Raw genomic sequence first — 24,760 nt, 5'->3', positions numbered from 1 at the left:
AGGATGTCTTGGTATGATCAGTGAATGGCTAGTCTTGCTGTCAATCAAAATTCATGGTGTATTAATAAGCACCTCTGTGGTTCCCAAATATGATCAAGGGAGGCAGCCTTAATCTGCATTTAGAGACTTTTGGCTGAGATTGCTGGTGAGTGCAGCTGTATTCTGGGAAATTTGCACAGAATGTCAGATAGAAGACAGTTAGAAAATGTATTAAGTCCTAAACATGGGGAAAAAAAAAGACGGCACACAATTTGAAAATTATATGGAGGATTACAATTGTTTCTGCTCTTTACAACTGTTGACCTGTTATCTGACCGCCTGCTCTTAACTAATAGCTCTTGAACATTGCGAGTGGTAGCTTTTGTTCCCTGGTATTTTCCCGACTTCAGTTGCAATTATTGCTATTTAATGAATATGAAATTTGAGCCAACAACATGTGAAATGCATACAAGTGTTCAAAACATGCTAGACCCAAAAGTGTTATACACAGCATCTTTGAGCCAACTTTGACCTGAATACAGTACAGCAATATATGCTGCAATTGAAATATTTCTGGTTTACTGACTATAGGGAAAAATTGTTTTTATATGTTTTTGCTGATGGCACCGCTGCAAATGGTCCAGAGAAACTCCTGTACTAAATTCTAAAAAAAAACTCAGCTATCCATACACCATCATTGCAGAAACGGTTAGTGTTGTATATGTAAACCTGTAAATACCATGTCTAACCACCAGAGGGCTTATCCCCCGGAGTCCCAAGGGATCCCACAATCCCTTGGGAGCACCTTATATAAGGAGGCCTCATGGGCTGGAGAGGCACTCAGATCTGTAATAAAGGACTACAGTCACATCTTACTTTGAGCTTGCAGCATCAAGTCTGACTCTATTCAAGACTTAACAGTTAGCATCTGAGTGAGTCAGCAATTCTTGAAAAGTATAGAATACTGAAAACAGAACTCTTAAACACTGTCTCACTCACACACACACGGAAAGAAATCTTGGAATCAACATGGAGCCTTTAAGGTTCATAAACCCTGGTTTGCAAACTTATGGTGCACAGGCCAAGATGGTCAGGACATTTAGGTCCAGTCAAGACAAAAATTCAAGAAAAGTCCCAAAAGTCTAATTTATTACATTACACAAGCAAATTCAAATCTGTCATGTTCTGTTGTTTTATTATGGTATCTGCCATTTCTTCTGGAAAATGGTTGTTCGATACCTTCTCAAGTGTCAGCGATCCCCTGCAGGTTAACAAGATGCTCAATTCAGTTGATTCTGAAGTTCATTCATGTATCTCCCAGCTGTTGAGTGCAGTTTACCAAATTATGCAAATCAACTCAATTTGGCACTTTATTAGAATGCGTCTGAGGAAAACCAGTCAAGATGCCCCTTGTTCGAGACTCAACTACTAGAATGAGTCTATTTACCCTCTACAAACCCTTCATAATTTTAAACAACTGTCAAATCGCTCCATAATCACCTCTCCAACAGCCCCAACTTTTTCAAAGTCTTGCTTCAGTTTTGAAATTTCATCACATCAGGTACTATTTGCAATTTCAACACATCAGTAAGTAACCTTTAGCATTGTTGATGCCAATTTAAGTTTATCTAAGGGTTAAGTCATGGCAGGAGAGCTCAGACACATGTTATGCTCCTACTGTACTATGTGGGAAGTCAGGGACGCTTCCAGTGTCCCTGACGACGTGTGCGGGAAGTGCATCCGCCTGCAGCTCCTGACAGACCGCATTGCGGCACTGGAGCTGCGGGTGGATTTACTCTGGAGCATGCACGATGCTGAGAATGATGTGAATAGCAGGTTTAGTGAGTTGGTCTTAGCGCAGGAAAAGGGGACACAGCCAGATAGGGAATGGATGACCAACAGGAAGAGCAGTGCAAGGAAGGTAGTGCAGGGGTCCCCTGCGGTCATCCCCCTGCAAAACAGATACACCCATTTGGGTACTGTTGAGGGGGATGACCCATCAGGGGAGGGCAGCGGCAGCCAAGTTCATGGCACCGTGGGTGGCTCTGCTGCACAGGAGGGCAGGAAAAAGAGTGGGAGAGCTATAGTGATAGGCGACCGCAACCGAGACTCCAGGATGGTTTGTTGCCTCCCTGGTGCAAGGCATTCTGAAAGGGGAGGGTAAACAGCCAGTTGTCGTGGTGCATATAGGTAAAAAAGGGATGAGGTCCTACAAGACAAATTTAGGGAGCTAGGAGCTAAATTAAAAAGTAGGACCTCAAAAGTAGTAATCTCAGGATTGCTACTAGTGTCACGTGCTAATCAGAGTAGGAATCACAGGATAGCTCAGATGAATACGTGGCTTGGAGTGGTGTACAAGGGAGGGATTGAAATTCCTGGGACATTGGAACCGGTTCTGGGGGAGGTGGGACCAGTACAAACCAGACAGTCTGCACCTGGGCAGGACCGGAACCAATGTCCTAGGAGGAGTGTTTGCTAGTGCTGTTGGGGAGGAGTTAAACTAATACGGCAGGGGGATGAGAACCTATGCAGGGAGACAGAGGGAAGTAGAATGGGGGCAGAAGCAAAAGATAGAAAAAGAAAAGTAAAAGTGGAGGGCAGAGAAACCTAAGGCATCAAGCAAAAAGGGCCACATTACACCAAAATTCTAAAGGGGCAAAGTGTGTTAGAAAGACAAGCGTTAAGGCTCTGTGCCTCAATGCGAGGAGTATTCGGAATAAGGTGGACAAATTAACTGCGCAGATAGCAGTTAACAGGGATGATGTGATTGGCATCACGGAGACATGGCTCCAGGGTGACCAAGGCTGGGAACTCAACATCGAGGGGTATTTAACATTTAGGAAGGATAGACAGAAAGGAAAAGGAGGCAGGGTGGCATTGCTGGTTAAAGAGGAAATTAATGCAATAATAAGAAAGGACATTACCTTGGATGATGTGGAATCGGTGTGGGTGGAGCTGCAGAATACCAAGGGGCAGAAAACACTAGTGGGAGTGGTGTACAGACCACCAGTCGTAGTAAGATTGGGAACAGCAACAAGAAATTAGGGATGCATGCAATAAAGGTACAGCAGTTATCGTGAGTGACTTTAATCTACATAGTGATTGGGCTAATCAAACTGGTAGCAATGCGGTGGAGGAGGATTTCCTGGAGTGTATTAGGGATGGTTTTCTAGACCAATGTCGAGGAACCAAACAGGGAGCTGGCCATCCGAGACTGGGTGATGTGTAATGAGAAAGGACTAATTAGCAATCTTGTTGTGCGAGACCCCTTGGGGAAGAATGACCTTAACAGGGTAGAATTCTTTATTAGGATGGAGAGTGACAGTTAATTCAGAAACTAGGGTCCTGAACTTAAGGAAAGGTAACTTCGATGGTTTGAGGCATGAATTGGCTAGAATAGACTGGCAAAATGATACTTAAAGGGTTGACGGTGGATAGGCAATGGCAAACATTTAAAGATCACATGGACGAACTTCAACAATTGTACATCCCTGTCTGGAGTAAAAATAAAACGGGGAAGGTGGCTCAACCGTGGCTAACAAGGGAAATTAGGGATAGTGTTAAATCCAAGGAACAGGCATATAAATTGGCCAGAAAAAGCAGCAAACCTGAGGACTGGGAGAAATTTAGAATTCAGCAGAGGAGGACAAAGGGTTTAATTAAGAGGGGGGAAAGAGTACAAGAAGAAGCTTGCTAGGAATATAAAAACTGACTGCAAAAGCTTCTATAGATATGTGAAGAGAAAAAAATTAATGAAGACAAACATAGGTCCCTTGCACTTGGATTCAGGTAAATTTATAATGGGAAACAAAGAAATGGCAGAAGAATTAAACAAATACTTTGCTTCTGTCTTCACGAAGGAAGACACAAATAACCTTCTGGAAATACTAGGGGACCGAGAGTCAAGTGAGAAGGAGAAACTGAAGGACATCCATATTAGGCGGGACATTGTGTTAGGGAAATTGATGGAATTGAAGGCCGATAAACCCCCGTGGCTTGATAATCTGCATCCCAGAGTACTTAAGGAAGTGGCCCTAGAAATAGTGGATGCATTGGTGATCATTTTCCAACAGTCTATCAATTCTGGATCAGTTCCTATGGACTGGAGGGTAGCTAACGTAACACCACTTTTTAAAAAAGGAGGGAGAGAGAAAGCGGGTAATTATAGACAGGTTAGCCTGACATCAGTGGTGGGGAAAATGTTGGAATCAATTATTAAGGATGAAATAGCAGTGCATTTGAAAAGCAGTGACAGGATCGGTCCAAGTCAGCATGGATTTATGAAGGGGAAATCATGCTTGACAATTCTGGAATTTTTTGAGGATATAACTAGCAGAGTGGACAAGGGAGAACCAGTGGATGTGGTGTATTTGGACTTTCAAAAAGCTTTTGACAATGTCTCACACAAGAGATTGGTGTGCAAAATCAAAGCACATGGTATTGGGGGTAATATACTGACGTGGATAGAGAACTGGTTGGCAGACAGGAAGCAGAGAGTCGGGATAAACTTGTCCTTTTCAGAATGTCTGGCAGTGACTAGTGGAGTGCCACAGGGTCCAGTGCTGGGACCCCAACTCTTTACAATATACATCAATGATTTGGATAAAGGAATTGAATGTAATATCTCCAAGTTTGCAGATGACACCAAACTGGGTGGCAGTGTGAGCTGTGAGGGGGACGCCAAGAGGCTGCAGGGTGACAGACAGGTTAGGTGAGTGGGCAAATGCATGGCAAATGCAGCATAATGTGGATAAATGTGAGGTTATCCACTCTGGATGCACAAACATGAAGACAGAATATTATCTGAACAGTGGCAGATTAGGAAAAGGGGAGGTGCAACGAGACCTGGGTGTCATGGTTCATCAGTCATTGAAAGTTGGCATACAGGTACAGCAGGCGGTGAAGGCGGCAAATGGTATGTTGACCTTCATAGCTAGTGGATTTGAGTATAGGAGCAGGGAGGTCTTACTGCAGTTGCACAGGGCCTTGATGAGGCCTCACCTGGAATAGTGTGTTCAATTTTGGTCTCCTAATCTGAGGAAGGACGTTCTTGCTATTGAGGGAGTGCAGCGAAGGTTCACCAGACTGATTCCCGGGATGGCTGGACTGACATATGAGGAGACACTGGATCAACTGGGCCTTTATACACTGGAGTTTAGAAGGATGAGGGGGGATCTCATAGAAACATACAAGATTCTGACAGGACGGGATAGGTTAGCTGCAGGTAGCTTGTTCCCGATGTTGGGGAAGTCCAGAACCAGGGGACACAGTCTTAGGATAAGGGGTAGGCCATTTAGGACTGAGATGAGGAGAAACTTCCTCAGAGAGGTGTTAATTTGTGGAATTCCCTGATAGAGAGTTGTTGATGCCAGTTCATTGGATATATTCAAGAGGGAGTTAGATATGGCCCTTAGGGGGATCAAGGGGTATGGAGAGAAAGCAGGAAAGGGATACTGAGGGAATGATCAGCCATGATCTTATCGAATAGTGGTGCAGGCTCAAAGGGCCGAATGACCTCCTCCTGCATCTATTTTCAATAGGCCCAAGTTTCGAGCCGCGCCTAGAACGGCGCAGTCACGACCTGGACGCCCGTTTTTCGCGCCACAAAGTGCGCCTAAAAAACCCTCCAGATTCCCCACCTCCCTGCAGGTCCTCTGGCCCTCAGCGCAGCGCAGCACAAGCTGTAGGGGTCGGAGCCAGGTCCCTGCGCTGAAAACAGTGCCGGGACCTCTGCACATGCGCGCTACAGTGGGCACGCATGTGCAGCAGCTCCAGGCACCCGAAACTGTGTGGGAGGGGCCGAAGCACGCAGCCCCTAGCCCTGGCCGAATGGCCTCACTGGGGCTGCGTGCATAAGGCTCCTCCCACGGCCAGCTCCTGCTTCCTCCCGACCCAACTCTCACTTCCCGCCTCCGGACCAGACCCCCCCCCCCCGGCCCCGGACTGGATCCAACCTGACCTCCCTCCGACCCGACCTCACCTACCTGTAAATCTGGTGCTGGGGATGGGCCCGGCCCGTTCAGCCTCCCTCCCCCTTCTCCTCCTCCTCCTTTCCCCCCCCCCAATCTCCTTTCCCCTCCCCCCCCCCCCCCCACAATCTCCTTTCCCCTCCCCCCCCCCCCACCCCCACAATCTCCTTCCTCCCCCACCCCCCACAATCTCCTTTCCCTTCTCCCCCACCCCCCCACAATCTCCTTTCCCTTCTCCCCCACCCCCCCACAATCTCCTTTCCCTTCTCCCCCACCCCCCCACAATCTCCTTTCCCTTCTTCCCCCCCCCCCACAATCTCCTTTCCGCTCTCCCCCCCCCCCCCCCAACAATCTCCGTTCTCCCCCCCCAATCTCCTTTCTTCTCTCCCCCCCCCCCACAATCTCCTTTCTTCCCCCCCCCCCCCACAATCTCCTTTCTTTCCCCCCCCCTCCCCACAATCTCCTTCCCCTCCAACCCCCCCCCCACAATCTCCTTTCCCCTTCCCCACAATCTCCTTTCTCCTTCCCCACAATCTCCTTTCTAGCCCCCTCCTCCCCTCGCTGTCAGAAACAGACACTGACAGACAGACAATGAGAGACACACACAGACTGACAGTGACATACTTGGGGGGGGGGGGGGGGGGCATCCCAGCACGCTGTTGGAGGGCTCCCGGTGCTGCAGTCGGTAAGTAGAAAATGTTTTATTTATTAATTTTTTTTTATTGATTTATTGGTTAATTTATTGATGTATTTATCATTTATTATTGATGGCTCTTTTTGTAAAACTGAAGTGTTTAATGTTTGTAAACTTCCCTTTAAGCCCCCCCCCCCCTCCACCATTCCCTACGCCTGATTTTCAAAAGTGTAGACAAGGTTTTTTCGAGCGTACAAAAATCTTCACTTACTCCATTCTAAGTTAGTTTGGAGTACGTTTTCACTCACGAAACTTTGAAATCAGGCGTAAGTGGCCGGACACGCCCCCTTTTGAGAAAAAAAATTCTGTTCCAAAGTGAAACGGTTCTAACTGACTAGAACTGGAGCAAACTAAATTACGAGAATTCCGATTTCTAAGATACTCCGTTCTACACCAGTTGCTCCTAAAAGTCAGGAGCAAATCATGTGGAAACTTGGAGCCTATGTTTCTATGTTTAGTGATTCTGCACTTATTGTGCTTCAACATTCTACCTATGTGAAGCCCAAATCAGTACTGTATTCCAACTGTGGTCTTGCAGTTTTATATAGATTCACATCACAGCTTTTATATTCTCTTGCCATAAAACAAAAATATCCCATCAGCTTTTTGTTAAGGCCTTATCCAGTCGAGGTGCTACTTTTAACGTGAACACAAACCCAGAAACAGAACTGTTTTTCTCTCCTCTAGTTTTTAAGGTCCAATTTGCTCCCCTTCTCCCAATTTCATACCCTTTCATCATCTCCAAATGTGTGTGTGGTAGTTTCCCTTTTTGAAAGTCCATATACATCACATCCACTGCATTTCCCTAATCTATCATATGTGTCACCCCAAAGTTCGACAAGCACAATGTTCCTTTCTGAATCAGTATTGGTTGCTAATTAATGAAGAAATTTAGTAATTTCATCTTGAACAATTCCAAAACATTTCCCTACCACAGATGCTGAACTAGCTTGCCAGTAATTAGTTGGGTTAGTTTGGACTCCCTTTTTGAAATTTGGCATTAAATTGGCCATAATTTCTCAGGGCACTGCCACTTCTTCCCCCGGGATCTTTGGATGTATTGCGTCAGACCCTGGCACTTTCTCATTTGGCTTAACTACTTTAATATTTTCTCTTTACATCGCCACTCTTAAGCAACACAGAATTTCTCTCCTCCCCAATATCATCCAATATAAAGACTGATGTGAAACATTAAGTATTCCCGCCAATTTCTGTTCATCTTCCATTGATCTCCCTCTCCTCTCGGGATCCCATCAAACATTTTCTTTTACTGATATTTAAGGAACAAGTTACTGTTGAATTATTGTGATTGTCATATTTCCTTTATGGTTTCCTTATATCGCTCAACCTCTTGTTTTGTCACTTTCTCACTCATCATTCCTACAGACCCTGACTTGACATCACTTCCTTTTTAAACCAATTAACAGCATCCCCAAACTTGAAGTATCTTTTATTAAATGGTATACATTTATCCTGCACCTTTGTAACCTCTTCAAAAAACATCCCATCTCTGATCTACAGTCCTGTGTATCCACAGAAACATCGAAAATAGGTGCAGGAGTAAGACATTCGGCACTTCGAGCCTGCACCACCATTCAATATCATGGCTGATCATGCAACTTCACTACCCCATTCCTGCTTTCTCTCCATACTCCTTGATCCCTTTAGCCATAAGGGCCACATCTAACTCCCTGTTCAATATATCTAACGAACTGGCCTCAACAACTCTGTGGTAGAGAATTCCACAGGTTCACAATTCTAAGTGAAAAAGCTTCTCCTCATCTTGGTCCTAGATGGCTTACCCCTTATCCTTCGACTGTGACCGATTCTGGACGTCCCCAACCTGTCCAATCCCGTCAGAATTTTATAAGTTTCTGAGATCCCCTCTCATTCTTCTAAATTCCATTGAATACAAGCTTAGTCAATCCAGTCTTTCTTGATATGTCAGTCCTGTCATCCCAGGAATCAGTCTGGTGAACCTTTGCTGCACTCCCCCAATAGCAATGTCCTTCCTCAGATTAGACCACCAAAATTGTACACAATATTCAAGGTGTGGCCTCACCAAGGGTCTGTACAACTGCAGTAAGACCTCCTTACTCAGACACTCAAATCCTCTCGCTATGAAGGCCAACATGCCATTTGCCTTTTTCACCACCTGCTGTACATGCATGCCAACTTTCAATGACTGATGTACCATGACACCCAGGTCTTGTTGCACCTCCCTTTTCCTAATTTGTCACCATTCAGATAATATTCTGCCTTCCTGTTTTTGCCACCAAAGTGGATAACCTCACATTTATTTACTGCATCTGCCATGCATTTGCCCACTCACCTAACCTGTCTGTCACCCTGCAGCCTCTTAGCATCCTCCTCACAGCTCACACTACCACCCAGCTTAGTGTCATCTGCAAACTTGGAGATATTACATTCAATTCCTTCGTCTAAATCATTAATGTATATTGTAAATAGCTGGGGTCGCAGCACTGAACCTTGCAGTACCCCACTAGCCACTGCCTGCCATTCTGAAAAGGACCTGTTTATCCCTACTCTTTGCTTCCTGTCTGCCAACCAGTTCTCTATCCACGTCAATACATTTCCCCCAATACCATGTGCTTTAATTTTGCACACTAACCTCTGGTGTGGGACCTTGTCAAAGGCCTTTTGAAAGTCCAAATACACATCTACTGGCTCCCCCTTGTCCACTCTACTAGTTACATCCTCAAAAAATTCTAGAAGATTTGTCAAGCATAATTTCTCTTTCATAAATCCATGCTGACTTGGACCAATCCTGTCACTGCTTTCCAAATGCATTCCCTATTACATCTTTAATTGATTTCAGCATTTTCCCCCACTACCAATGTCAGACTAACCGGTCTATAATTACCCGTTTTCTCTCTCTCTCCTTTTTTTTAAAAAAAAAGTGGGTTTACATTAGCTACCCTCCAGTCCATAGGAACTGATCCAAAGTCGATAGACTGTTGGAAAATCATCAATACATCCACTATTTCTAGGGCCACTTCAAGTACTCTGGGATGCAGACTATCAGGCCCTGGGGATTTATCAGCCTTCAATCCCATCAATTTTCCGAACACAATTTCTTGACCAAGAAGGATTTCCTTCAGTTCCTCCTTCTCGCTAGACCCTCAGTCCCCTAATATTTCCGGAAGGTTATTTGTGTCTTCCTTAGTGAAGACAGAACCAAAGTATTTGTTCAATTGGTCTGCCATTTCTTTGTTCCCCATTATAAATTCACCAGGTCTCTCTCCACCTCACTTAGAAAGCTCACTCACCTTCTCAAAATTGGTCCTAATCCAACATTCTAAGTATTTGAAAAGTTATCAAAAGGATCAATAGCTAGGAACAAAAGCCACATTTTGGCAAAGCAGTGCAAGGCCATAAAAAGAATGCTCAGGGCAAAGCGCATAATGAAGTACACGATGCGGTGATAGGGCACAAAACAAAACCAGCCAAGGACAACAAGCAACATAAGTAGATAACTGTTGCAAAATAAAGTTACATATTCTATTTCAAAAGGTCAACTAACTCTGCAGCTTAGTTGTCTGTGTGTTTGTTGACTGGCTGCTCCGTGGTTGGGTGTTGTCACGATGCTGCACGCTCAACTGAAACAGGCAGTGTTTGACTGGCTCCTCCTCCTCCTCATCATCATCATCATCCCCGCCCCCGCCCCCCCCCCAAAAAAGCAATTCACAAACCAGCCCAAAGTTGATTAAAATAAACCTGCAGAATTACAACCACTGTAAATTTTAAACAGTGCAACCATAAGTACGTTAATTATTCAAACTTCATCTATCCGTCGGAAAGGGATGTAGTGCTACCACACAAGATTGGCTAATCGTGGATTCAGAGTGCCTGGTATTATAGTTTGATAGATCGTGTAATACCGCCAGCGCAGTATGAAACGCGACCTTAACTCCCATTTTCTCTTAGGAACAGCTACAATTTAAAACAGTTGTGCTTCAAATGCAGCAAGAACTCAAGAGAAAATGTGTTGTTATACATGTACTGGGTGGTATAAAATGGGGCAACCACAAACACCTAACAATGACATCGCACGAGTTGCTTTTGTTGGGAGGAGGGGATGGCGGATTTAACAAGAGGTGGCTAACAGTGCATTTCAACTTTAGCATACATAGAACCGTTTAAAATGACAGATCAGTGCTCCATATGCAAAAGCTTTATGGTTGACATGCTAGGCAAAGAATCTGTAGGTACAAGTGCAGCAGCGGTATGGTCCAGCTCTTGTACTGATCGAGTAAATGGCGCAGAGTACCAACTGCCCAGGCACATTCCTAATGCTACAGAGTGGATTCTAAAATGACGTAGACTATCCTCGACAAAGTCCAGGATCAATTTTTCCCTCTATTAACTGAATTATTTCAACACAAGGTGACATGCTTTTGCAGCACTGTAGTTTCTGATTAGAGCAGAGTTTTCTTGGAATTACTCTACTAGAAATGTTACGAAAAGTTAAGATAGTAAGCTACTGTGCCAGCTGTGGCTCAGTGGGTAGCGCTCTCAACTGAGTCAGAAGGTTGTGGGATCTAAATTGTCAGAATGCTTGTCCAACATCCAGTGCTGGACGAGCAGAAATTTTCTGCAATTAAAAATTGGGAAGATCGAAGCCATTATCTTTGGTCCATGCCACAAACTGCTTTCCCTAACCACTCACCTCATCCCTCTCCCAAGTATCAATAAGAACATAATAGGAGGAGTAGGCCATATGGCCCCTCGAGCCTGCTCCGCTATTTAATACGATCATGGCTGATCCGATCATGGACTCAGGTCCACTTCCCTGCTCGCTCCCCATAATTCCTTATCGGTTTAAAGAAACTGTCCATCTCTGTCTTAAATTTATTCAATGACCCAGCTTCCACAGCTCTCAGGCAGCAAATTCTAGAGAGTCACAACCCTCAGAGAAGTTCCTTATCAGTTTTAAATGGGCGGCCCCAAATTCTAAGATTATGCCCCCTAGTTCTAGTCTCCCCTATCAGTGGAACATCCTCTCTGCATCCACCTTGTCAAGCCCCCTCATAATCTTGTGTTTTGCTAAGATCACCTCTCATTCTTCTGAATTCTAATGAGCAGAGGCCCAACCTACTCAACCTTTCCTCATAAGTCAACCCCCTCATCTCTGGAATCAACCTAGTGAACCTTCTCTCAACAGCCTCCAAAGTATATACTTTCTTAAATATGGAAACCAAAACTGCCGCAGTATTCCAGGTGTGGCCTCACCAATACCCTGTATAACTGTAGCAAGACTTTCCAGCTTTTATACTCCATCACCTTTGCAATAAAGGCCAGGATTCCATTGGCCTTCCTGATCACTTGCTGTACTTGCATACTAACCTTTTGTGTTTCAAGCACCAGAACCGCCAGGTCCCGCTGTACTGCAGCACTTGCCAATTTTTCTCCATTTAAATAATAACTTGCTCCTCGATTTTTTCTGCCAAAGTGCATAACCTCACATTTTCCAACATTATACTCCATCTGCCAAATTTTTGCCCACTCACCTAGCCTGTCTGTGTCCTTATGCAGGTTTTGTGAGCTCACACATTGCTTTTCCTCCCATCTTTGTATCGTCAGCAAACTTGGCTCTGTTACACTCGGTCCCTTCATCCAAGTCATTAATATAGATTATAAATAGTTGGGGACCCAGCACGGATCCCTGCGGCACCCCACTAGTTACTGATTGCCAACCAGAGAATTAACGATTTATCCCGACTCTGCTCTCTGTTAGTTAGCCAGCTAATCCTCTATCCATGCTAATATATTACCCCCAACCCCGTGAACTTTTATCTTGTGCAGTAATCTTTTATGTGGCACCTTGTCAAATGCCTCCTGGAAGTCCAAATACACCACATCCACTGGTTCCCCTTTATCCATCCTGTTTGTTAAATTTTCTGGAGTTCTTTGAGGATGTGTCAAACATGACTTCCCCTTCATAAATCCATGCTGACTCTGCCTGACTGAATTATGCTTTTACAAATGTCCTGCTACTGCTTATTTAATAATGGACTCCAACATTTTCCCAACCACAAATGTTAGGTTAACTGGTCTATAGTTTCCTGCTTTTTGTCTGCCTCCTTTTGTTTAATAAAGTAGGGGCGTTACATTTGCAGTTTTCCAATCTGCTGGGACCTCCCCAGAATCCAGGGAATTTTGGTAAATTACAACCAATGCATCCACTATCCCTGCCACTACTTCTCTTCAGACCCTAGGTTGCAAGCCATCAGGTCCAGGGGATTTATCTGCCTTTAGTCACATTATCTCACTGAGTACCACCTCCTTAGTGATTGAGATTGTGTTAAGTTCCTCCACCACATAGGCCCATGACTATCCATTGTTGGGATATTTTTAGTGCCCTCTACCATAAAGACTGATGCAAAATATTTGTTCAGTTTCTGCCATCGCCATGTTCCCCATTACTAGTTCCCCAGTCTCGTCCTCCAATGGACCAATATTTACTTTAGCCACTCTTTTCCTTTTTATATACCTGTAGAAACTCTTGCTATCTATTTTTATATTTCATGCTAGTTTACTTTCATTGTCTATCTTCCCTTAATCATTTTTTTAGTCATTCTTTGCTGGCTTTTAAAAGCTTGCCAATCTTCTGTCCTCCCACTAGTTTTGGCCACTTTGTATACCCTTGTTTTTAATTGGATACCATCCTTTATTTCTTTAGTTAGCCAGATGGCTCTTTTTTTTAAAAAAAAAAGACACCCTTTCCTCCTCACTGGAATATATTTTTCTTGAGTTATGAAATATCTCTTTAAATGTACACCACTGTTAATCAATGTGAAGGTGAACAAGACTGTTTGCATTCTCGGTGGTCTTATTTGACCCCGAAATGAATTTCCAGCCATATATCCGCGGCTAAAACAGTCTTTTTCCACCTCCAACATTGCTCACCTCCGCCGCCCCTGCCTCAGTTCTTCTGCTGCTGAAACCCTCATTCATGCCTGTGTTACCTCTAGACTTGACTACTCCAACTCACTCCTGTCCGGTCTTCCACATTCCACACTACGTAAACTTGAAGTCATCCAAAACTCAGCAGCCCGTGTCCTAACCCGCACCAAGTCCCACTCACCCATCACCCCTGTGTTTTCTGACCTACATTGGCTCCTGTTAAACAACGCCTCGATTTCAAAATTCTCATCCTTGTTTACATATCACTCCATGGACTTGCCCCTCCCGATCTCTGCAATCTTTTTCAGCCTCACAATCCCACAAGATGTCTGCTCTCCTCAAATTCTGGCCTCTTGAACGTCCCTCATTATAATTACTCAACCATCAATGGAAGTGCCTTCAGCTGCCTGGGCCTGGAACTCGAACTCCCTAAACCTCTATGCCTCTCTCTCCTCCTTTAAGATGCTTGTTAAAACCTACCTCTTTAGACAAGATTTTGATCATCTGCCTTAATTTCTTCTGTGGCTCGGTGTCAAATGTATCAATTTGTCTCTAACACCTTTGTGAAGCGCCTAGGGACGTTTTACTACGTTAAAGGTGCTATATAAATAAGAGTTATTCTTCCTGGCACTGGAGCACAAAAATCTAGGCCGACACTCTACTACAATGCTGTACTGTCTTTCGGATGAGATGCTAAACCACCTGCTCTCAGGTGGACGTAAAACATCCCATGTTACTATTTCGAAAAAGAGCAGGGGAGTTATCCCCGGTGCCCGAAACAATATTTATTCTTCAACCAACATCACAAACGGATTATCTGGTCATTAACAAAATGCTGTTTGTAGGAGCTTGCTGTGCACAATTTGGCTGTCGCGTTTCCTACATAACAGTGACTACACTCCAAAGTACTTCATTGGCTGGAAAGTGCTTTGAGACATCCGGTGGTCATGAAAATTTAACATGAACATTTTCTTTCCTCGTAGCTACAGAGCAAATTGCAACATCAGAACAAGGTCTTGCATGATAAGGGTTCAGGGAAAATGGTGCATTCACGTGGCTATTACAAAAACAGGAACAGGAACAGGGCCCTCTGACAAGTTGGGCGCAAGCATCAAACAAACGCGCAATATTAAAATGGACTTTAATGAATTGCCAAGGAGGCTCGAAAAATAAGAGTGCTTCAGTGCATGAATCCCCATTGCTTTTGTTTGGAGAAACTGAATAGAAGGGAGTATGCTAATGTGATCCTGGTCACTGAGAAATACCACCAACGATGTCTCCGCAAGATCCTGCAAATCTCCTGGGAGGAGAGACGCACCAACGTTAGTGCCCTCGATCAGGCCAACATCCCCAGCATCGAAGCACTGACCACACTCGACCAGCTCCATTGGGCCCAACAAGACTCACAAAGCAAGCGCTCTACTTGGAACTCCTACACAGCAAGCGAGTCCCAGGTGGGCAGAGGAAACATTTCAAGAACACCCTCAAATTCTCTCTGATAAAATGCAACATCCCCACCAACACCTGGGAGTCCCTGGCCAGAGACCGCCCCAAGTGGAGGAAGAGCATCCAGGAGGGCACTGAGCACCGCGAGTCTCATTGCCAAAAACAAACGCAACCAGCGGAAGGAGCGTGCAGCAAACCAGTCCCACCCACCCTTTCTTTCACCACTGTCTGTCCCACCTGTGACAGAAACTGTAATTCCGTACTGGACTGTTCAGTCACCCAAGAACTCACTTTTAGAGTGGAAGCAAGTCTTCCTCGATTCCGAGGGACTGCCTATGAATGAATGGTCACGGAGTTATGAAATAGGTCACTTTCATATTGCACCGATAGTATCACACTGAGTTGGTGCTCAGCAATATTATAGATCAATTGCACAAAAATATAGTTAACATTTTGTTTTACATTGCAAAAATAAAGTGCTTTCTACATTTCAAATTAATGAGGCACAAATTTAGAAAATGAAGCACAGGTGATTTGAACTTGGGTTAAAATTTAGTAAAAAGTAATTGTAAGTTTAGCTTAGAAATCCAAATTCTAATGGCACTCTCGATTGGACAACAGGACCTAGAAACATCCTCTTGCTTATCTTACTTAACCGTTGAGGTCTGGGATTGTTCCCATGGACAGAGCGCAAGTGCTACCAATATTTGTTTAAAAGGGAAATAAGTTGAAAGCAGGAACACTCAGACCCATTCGTTTGACCAGTATAATCTAGAAGGGATCATTGGAGATAAACTGCATGACCACCTCGACAGAGAAACTGTTATTACAGAATCTCAACATTACTTTTTGGAAAAGGTCATACTTCATCAAAAACAGGAAACACTGCAAATATTCAGCATCTGTCAAGGTAACACAAATCAACATCTCAGGAACAGAAAGTTTGAGGAAGGGTTGCATACCGGAATGTAGAATTGTATTCGCTCGACAGATGCTGTCTGACTTGCCGAGGGTTTGCAGCCTTTCGGTTTCAGTTTCAGATTGTGAGCAGCTGAAATATTTTGTTGTTTGTTCATATCTCACCAACCTGGCTGAATTTTTTTTTAAAGGAAGTTCCTAGCATGGTAGATGTAGCCATACATTCCGAACTGTAACCCCGCCCCATCAGCAGGCCGGAGCCGTTGGAGGGAGCAGCGTGCGGCGGCATACCACTACAGGGAGCAGCGCGTGCTGCTGCAGGAGGGCGATGGCTGTAAAGCCAGGTTGCTGATTGCAGTGCAGACAGGCACAGCAGGAGGGACGAAGGAGCGGCAAGAGTTTGTAGAGGGAAGTGACCGAGGCCCAGAAGAGGCGAGGGCCCAGGGGCAGCACGGACCAGCCCACACTGCGATATGTGCGCGCACTAGGTCCGTGCAGCAGAGCTGGTCTCCAGTCGTCTTGGTTAATCCTTGCCACTGGACCAGGACCTAACTCTGTCAAGCCCGTGTGGTGGCTGGTGTGAAACAGCCACCACACGTTAAAAAAAATCCACGCACAGGCATCTTCCAACCTTCAAGATGTCGTTCAGGATCTTGAACATTGAAACACCTGTGAACTTATCCCTTTTTGGCGTGGAAGCAAGTCATCCTCACTTCAAGGGACTGCCTATGACGATATGTAGCCAACCCTGTCAAAATGGTTTATCTTGACTTTCAACAGTCCTTCGACCAAGTGGCACACAATAGGCTAGCTAACAAGGTCGAGTCCTGTGGGATCAGCAGACAGATTTTGGTGAAGGGTCATCGACCTGAAACAATAACTCACCCTCTCTCCACAGATACTGCCTGACCAGCTTAGCATTTTACAGCATTTTCTGTTTTTAGGACAGATTTTGGGTTGGATGAGGAATTGGTTGCATTCCCATAGACAGAAGGTGGTCGTTACAGCTTCCGCAGCATTTTGCTTTTGTAATTGAGATAGTCATCTTGGGGAGCTGTTAGTAAGGGAGTCCCTCAGGGCTCAGACTGTTGCTCTTCATCTTTATCAATGATTTGGCTGAAGACATTAAGGGAATGGTCTGCAAGTATGCAGAAGATACAAAGACAATGTGCAAGAAGCTTAGAGAATATATTACAGGAAAGATCTAGATGCGATGGAGAACTGGGCCGACATCTGGCAGCCAATGTTCCCCCCTAAAGTTGCGCGTCCGTACACCAATCGGAAGGTCCCACGCAGGCCACTCAGCAGCTGCTGCCACTGGAAAAGATGCCGCGCATGCACATCCGCACACCAAAAGCAAATTAGAGGGAACATTGCTGGCAGCTGTAATTTAATATAGATAAATGTATTATGTTCGTGGGTAGGAGTAACACCAAGTTAAGTGTGCGCTATGTAGGGCTGTATGCTCAAGGTGTTGAACTTAAGAAAATCCTGGTGTCAGTACGTGAAGCTTTGAAGGTCCATGGCCAGTAAGCATAAAGTGTGCTAGGATTTATTGCCAGGATGATTAAATATAAAACATTATTGTGTCCCGCTTGGGTCCTCTCATATGATGGCTAATAGAGGCCCTAGAAAAGGTTCAGAGAAGCGGCACTAGCTTCATACTGTGTCAGCTGTGACACGGGGGTACCACTCAGAAGGTTATGGGTTCAAGTCCCACTTCAGGGACTTGAGCACAAAAATTCGAAGTTGACACTCCAGTGCAGTGCTGAGGGAGTGCAGTACTGTCAGAGGTGTCATCTTTCAGATGAGGCGTTAAACCAAGGCCCCGTCTGCTCTCAGGTGGATGTAAAAGATCCCATGGCACTATTTCGAAGAAGAGCAGGGGAGTTATCCCCAGTGTCCTGGCCAATATTTATCCCTCAAATCAACATTAAAAAAATGATTATCTAGTCATCACATTGCTGTTTGTGGGAGCTTGCTTATGCGCAAATTGGCTGCCGCATTTCCCATATTACAACAGTAACTACACTCCAAAAGTATTTCATCGGCTGTTAAGTGCTTTAAGATGTCCAGTGGTTGTAAAAGGCGTTGTATAAATCCCAAGTCTTTCTTTCTTTCTTGCTTGCTTAAAAGGCTGTTACCAGAACAGAGAGAGCTGGGGCAGTTTATTAAAATATAGAAATCTTTTGATTGATATATTTTAAATAATGTACAGATTAGTGTCAGTCTGTGGATAGGCTATTCAAGCTAGATAGGTTCAGGAAGACCAGGGGACAGTAGTACAAGTTGGGCAAACAGAGAACCAGGTTAGACATCTGGAGCAACTTCTGTTCACAGACACGTCGACCTATAGAACAAGATCCCAGCACGTGCAATGGGTGCAGATCCACTGCAGTCAGGCAAATGAAGAGCTGGATGAGCTCCTGAACATGGCCAAGATAATTATGCATAAAAAGTAAGTGGGTGGGGAGAAATCTTTGGAATTCTCTACCTCACAGATCTGTGGAGTCTCAGTCATGAGTATATTCAAGACAGAGACCGATAAGATTTTTGGATACCAAGGTACTCAAGGGATAATGCAGGAAGGTGGAGTTGAGGTCGAAGATCAGCCATCTTATTGAATGGCGGAGCAGGCTCAAAGGGCCGAATGGCCAACACCTGCTTCTATTTCTTATGTTCAAAGTGTCTCCGAGTCACTTTTTCCCTCCACCTATCCCATGAGATTGCATGGCTGTTGGACAGGCGGATGGAGGCCATGGTGTGCAGAAGTTACACTATGACAGTATGGGATAGGGTTAACAGACCAGCTACTCTGTTCCCAATCCTTTATTTTCACATGGGCAATAATTTGTAAGAAAGAAAACTGCAGTTGATATCATCTGGAAAGGGTGGTGAAGAAAGCAACAGCAAGATTCCATCAAATAAAGTTTCATATTCAGCTATGACCCATGTCTATTTGGGAAGGAGATTGACGAGCAAATCTGCAAGCACATATCAGAAAGACACAAAACCAATATAGGGTAGTGACAATAGGGGCCTTCAATTACCCTAATATATGGGGGGGGGGGGGGAGAACAGGGAGGAGCGGGTGGTATTCCTGAAATGTGTACAGGAGAACTTTCTTGATCAGTATGTTTCCAGCACGCCAAGGAAGGAAGCAGTGTAGGATCTAGGTCTAGGAAATGAAGTGAGGCAAGTGGAACATGTTTCAGAGGGAGAGCGTTTGGGAAACAACTGTCACAATATTAGGTTTACAGTAGTTATAGGAAAGGACAAGCACAATACAAAGTGCAGAGGAGAACTGGAAAAGAGAGAGGGGTAAAGGGTATGAGAAAAGATTAGTGGGTAACATAAAAGGGAACTCAAAAGTCTTTTATAAAACAAATAGTAAAAGGGCAGTCAAAGGAAGGGTGATGGCGATTGGGCACCAAATGGATATCATCGTGAGGATGCAGAGATACTAAATGGGCACTCTGATAAAACATAAAACATTGCGATCAATGCTCTGCACTTAACAGGATCTGACTGGACTGAACTAATCGGCACTTACATTTTACATCGGACTAACAGATAAGGAAAATTACATAACCTGATGGTGGTTAAGGATTGTACATTTCCAGTTACAATACAATGCACAATCAAAATGACTTACAATTTTCCCAACAACTTTGAGAAGCATTATATTAGTTTCAAGCTGGACTTGTTTTTGGATGGCTACAATTTCTCAGACTTAAAGCACGGTTTAACAAAAGAATGCTCAGCACCACAAACAGTTAACCATTCTGTTGACAAAAATTGCTGATTTTAAATTAAATCCAAGCGTTAAATTTAACATTTACTATTCTACTTTTGACCAACTAGGACCACTATGGAAGAGAACACAACATACAATTACTGAGCACTACAAGTGATACCCAATTTAAACTATTCATTATTTAACCTATTAAAGTTATCCAGAACTTAGACATATACTTTAAAAAAAATGTTGTACCCCATTGAACAAGAATTAGGTGTGTCTGGCCCCTCGAGCCTGCAAGGATGAAGTCAATACTTAGTCACATGGCAAGCTTCACCATTATAAACAAACCTCTAAGTCAGGTCTAACTTGTTGAAAGGAAACAAAGTTCCATTAATTTCCATACATCAAGCTAGGGACAACTAGATGCTCTGATGTAGATTTATCTACTAACAAGGCAAAAAGCCGGTTTCAAACATCCACACCTACAAAGTCAAATACGGCAAAACAGCACGAAATACAATCTACTCTTCATAGAATCAAAGGGCACAGAAGGCAGCCATTCTGATCATGCCAGCTCTTTGAAAGAGCTATTTGATTAGTCCTACTCACTCCTGCTCTTTCCCCATTGCCCTGCAAATTACCCCTTTTCAAGTACATCATCTAATTCCCTTTTGAAAGTTACTATTGTATCTGCTTCCCTTACATGGTGTTATGATCTAGAATGCACTAACTTGCTGTGCAAAAACATCTCATTTCCCCCCCAGGATGGTTTTTTGCCAATTATCTTAAATCTGTGTCCTCTGGTTACCGACCATCCTGCCAGTGGAAACAGTTCCTCCCATTATTTTAAAAATCTTTATTAAATCTCCCCTTGATCTTCTCTGCTCTGGGAACAATCCCAGCATCTCTAGTCTTCGTGTAACTGAAGTCCCTCCACCCTGGTACCATTTTGATAAATCTCCTCTCCAAGGCCAACATCCTTCCTGAAATGCAGTGCCCAGAATTGGACAATATACTAGCTGAGGACGAACCAGTGATTTTTATAAAGGTTTACCACAACTTCCTTGCTTTTGTACTGTATGGTTCTATTTATAAAGCCAAGTATCACACATGCTTTTTTTTCTAAAAACAGCCATATCAACATGTCCTTCCACCTTCAAAGTTTCTGCAACCCATTAAAATTGTACCATTTAATTTATACTGTATCGCCTCATTTTTCCTTCCAAAATGCTTCATTTCACACTGCTCTGTATTAAATTGCATCCATGTGTCTGCCCATTTCACCAGTCTATGTCATTCTGAAGTCTGCTATTATCCTCCTCACTGCTTATTACATTTCCAAACTTGGCCATCTGCAAATTTTGAATGTATGCCACCCCCCATACATCAAAAAGTCAAATATCTAAATTCAATTTTATAAGCACTAAAATTCACCCTTGCCTCCAGCTGTATATGCCAGATTCAACTCATTCAACATTTTACTTCTATTACTTCCCATTAACAGAAACTCACATTGATCCTTTAATCCTTCCATCATGCTAACTCTCACTCTTTCAAAGTTTCTCTTCAGCAATGCTTCCCACTACTCTTCTCCCTTTTGCTCTAAAGCATGTCCTGCACTTTTTTCTCTGCTTGCAAAGAGGCGAGGATTCATTCCGTCCATGAAAAGCACTGTGGAAACACAAATCATCATTGATCGCCACCAACTTAGTTGAATGTTGACACTGCCAGCGCAAGTCCAAAATACTCCTGGCTATTTGGTCTAGTAATACATTAAAATAGAACTACACCACCCACATCTTATTCTATATTAAATCCAGCTCACCAGTCACCCTATCCCTCCGATGCCCAGCATCTCCTAACCGATGGAGGAAATAAGCATTGTGAAATTAGCAAGTTTCTTCAGGGCTTTGTTCATATGCTGGGAGAGGAGGCAGAGTCAAACAGATTCAGCCAACAACAAAGTTTGATCCAGCCAGTGGTGTGTTGTGTTTAATGTTGGCGAGTCAGTTGGGTGGGAGCCAGGAGGCCAATGCCAGGCTGGGAAAAGCAGGATATCTGGGGCTACAAAGTGAGTGTTTGACCAGAAACACTGGTTGCTCCCAGATTCCAGCCTCCTTACAAGTAAAGTCTCTCCACTTGCTCTTCTGATTGTTCTTTCTTACTAATGGAGAGATTATTCTCTCTGTGGCTATGAAATCCCCATTGGAGGCAAGAGCATAAGAACACAACATGCAGAAAGAGAGAATATGAGGCATAGAGTGAGACATGCAGAAAGTGACATATAGGAGGTGACAAAGACAAGTAAAGAGGGAAGAAGTGAAAAATTAGACAAAGTTTAAACATAAGAAAAATAAAAGTGGGAGACAAGTGGCAACAGAGCTACCAGGAAACAATCAATTCATTTTTCTCCACAAGGAACCAAAGACATGGGAATTAGTTAGTGCAGCATGTCCAGGCTTTTCAACATAATGGGTCATGCAAGTACACATCATGGAGCACTTCAGTGCAGCATGGACCACTCCACTGTCACCGTCAAATCAAAGCCACATCTGCATGCTCCCAGAAGGACATAAACAATCTCATGATGCTATTCAAAAGGGCAGGGAGTTCCCCTGTGCCCTGGCAAACATCCCTGTCAACCACCAGCAAAAATAGATTACCTGGTCAATTATCTCATTGCTGCACACATTACAACAGTGACTACACTTCTATTGGCTGTTGAAGGGCTTTGGGTCTTCTGGGTCATGGAGGTCCTATATAAATAAGTTATTTCTTTCTAAATTCATAATCTCATCAATTTCTTACATCTCAAGCAGCCGATACAGATAGTGGTGTTCGGATTTTGGTTTTGACCAGCAAGGTAACAGCACGAAAACCGTTCTAAACCTCCCAACGCACAAAATTCAAACCAGGACAAACCAGCGAGCAGAAAGAGCAGCAGCATAGCTGGATTCAGAGTAAGATTGGAACCCTTCAAAAGTGATTTTTAATAAATGTATTCATTCATGGAGTGGTGGCAGTGAGCTGCCTTCTTGAAGCACTCCATCATAGCAGCTTTTTTTAAAATGTCATTTCAGAGGAGCAGAGAGTCTGCATCTGGAGTCACATGTAGGCCAGACTGAGTGAGGACGGCAGATTTCCTTCTCTAAAAAAAGGGCATTAGTGAACCAGATGGGTTTTTAACAACAATCATGGTCACCATGATTGATACTAGCTTTTTTATTCCAGTTTTAATGAATTAACTGAATTGAAATTCCCCTAACTACCAGGGTTGGGATTTGAACTCACGTGTCTGGATCAATGAATATATTTAAAGGTGGAGGCACAGATTTTTCAACGATAAGGGAGTGAAGGGCTATGGGGAGCGGGCAGGGAAGTGGAGTTGAGGCCAGGATCTTACTGAATGGCAGAGCAGGCTCGAGGGGCCAAATGGCCTGCTCATTAGTCCAGGTCTCTGGATGATTAGTCCAGTTACATAACCACTATGGTACGGTTCCCCTATTAAATATCAAAACATATTGAAGGCTCAGTACGTGTTGCACAAGGGGGGCGCAGCTCCGCTGGTGGGTCCGCGGTTAACCCGAGCCGCCGGCACTCCACACGGGGGGGGACACCGGGGGGGGACACCCCTCCCTCCCTGACCGAGCCGCCTGAGTTCGCACCAACTCCTGGATCATCCCCCCTCCTCCCTGGCTGGAGCGAAGCCCCGTCACAGCGACCCAGGGAGGGGAAGGGGAGCCGGCCGCACTAACACCACTCCAATCACACACCTCACTGCGGGGTTACCTGCGGCGCTGAGAGAAGCTGTGCTTGTGCTGTCTGCTCCCACTCTGGCTCTGGCCGCCCACCCGCCGCCGCCGCCGCCGCCGACCCGCTGCCTCCTCTCTGTCTCTCCCCCTCGCACTAGGAAGCCGCCATTTTCCACCAGCCGCAGCACTGCGCACGCGCCGCCGGCCGTCACGCGACCGCCGCCTGACCAACCGGAAGCTGCGCAGTCGACAGCCTGCGTAGGTCGCGCCATTTAAGAAGGGACGCGCGCAAGGCGGGGCGATGGGCGGGGCTTGATCACCCATGGCAACCTCCGGCTGAGGGCAGGCAGCCAAGGCTGGCGATTGTTGGAAAAACAAGCGTGCCCCAGTCACTCCTGAAAGTTTTATTTTTGTTTTCCAAATAGGAAAAGAGCTCAGCAATATCCGCACTACCACTCTCAGCTGGAGCATTGTGTTCAATTCTAGGTGCCACACTTTAAGAAGAAAGACTTGCATTTATATAGCGCCTTTCACGAAGAATGTCAACATAGAAAATAGGTGCAGGAGTAGGCCATTCGTCCCTTCGAGCCTGCACCGCCATTCAATAAGATCATGGCTGATCATTCCCCTTGCCTGCTTTCTCGCCATACCCCTTGATCCCTTTAGCCGTAAGGGCCATATCTAACTCCCTTTTGAATGTCAAGCCCTTAGAGAGGATGCAGAGGAGATTTAAGAGAATACAGCACGTTTCACGACCAGCTGGACGTCCCAGAGCGCCAATTAAGTACTTTTTAATGTGTAGCCACTGTGGTAATGTGGGAAACGCAGCAGCCAACTTGCGCACAAGCAAGCTCGCACAAACAGCATTGTGATAATGACCAGACAATCTTTTTTTTGTTAAGTTGATTGAGGGATAAATAGTGGTCAGGACACCGGGGATATCTCCCCTGCACTTCTTCTAAATAGTGCCATGGGCTAGTAGCATCCCGGAGTTCTGGAAGCTTTATACAATTAAGGGACCGAGTGTAGTGCAGCCAAATTTGCTGATGATACAAAGATAGATGGGAAAGCAAATTGTGAAGAGTACACAAAGAATTTGCAAAGGGATATAGATAGAGTAAAGTCCTGTCCCCTCAGTACAGATTCACACGAGGTATGTAGTGAAGTCAAGGTCACTCTGGACCTGCACCTTTATTTCACAGCTCTGGAATGCTGCACTTGCCTGAGACCTGTCCTTATATACCTGTCTCTTGCAAGTGCACCCCTGGTGGTAAGGTATGCTGGTGGTTGCATGTCATATCTTATTACAATCATGTATAGCATGTTAGGATAC

General features: G+C 44.6%; 1 protein-coding gene across 1 annotated transcript in view; it reads right to left on the bottom strand.

Annotated features, from left to right (window-relative positions):
• Window positions 1-23,537, bottom strand: part of LOC139264238 (dnaJ homolog subfamily C member 13) — a 186,094-nt gene extending 162,557 nt beyond the window's left edge. The window contains exon 1 of the mRNA XM_070880388.1: window positions 23,465-23,537. The gene's annotated coding sequence lies outside the window, so the exon portion shown is untranslated. The remainder of the gene's footprint in view (window positions 1-23,464) is intronic.
• Between the last annotated feature and the right edge of the window lie 1,223 nt (window positions 23,538-24,760).

Source organism: Pristiophorus japonicus, chromosome 5, assembly GCF_044704955.1.
Source record: "Pristiophorus japonicus isolate sPriJap1 chromosome 5, sPriJap1.hap1, whole genome shotgun sequence".
NCBI lineage: Eukaryota > Metazoa > Chordata > Chondrichthyes > Pristiophoridae > Pristiophorus > Pristiophorus japonicus.
This window is presented reverse-complemented; position numbering and strand designations above follow the sequence as displayed.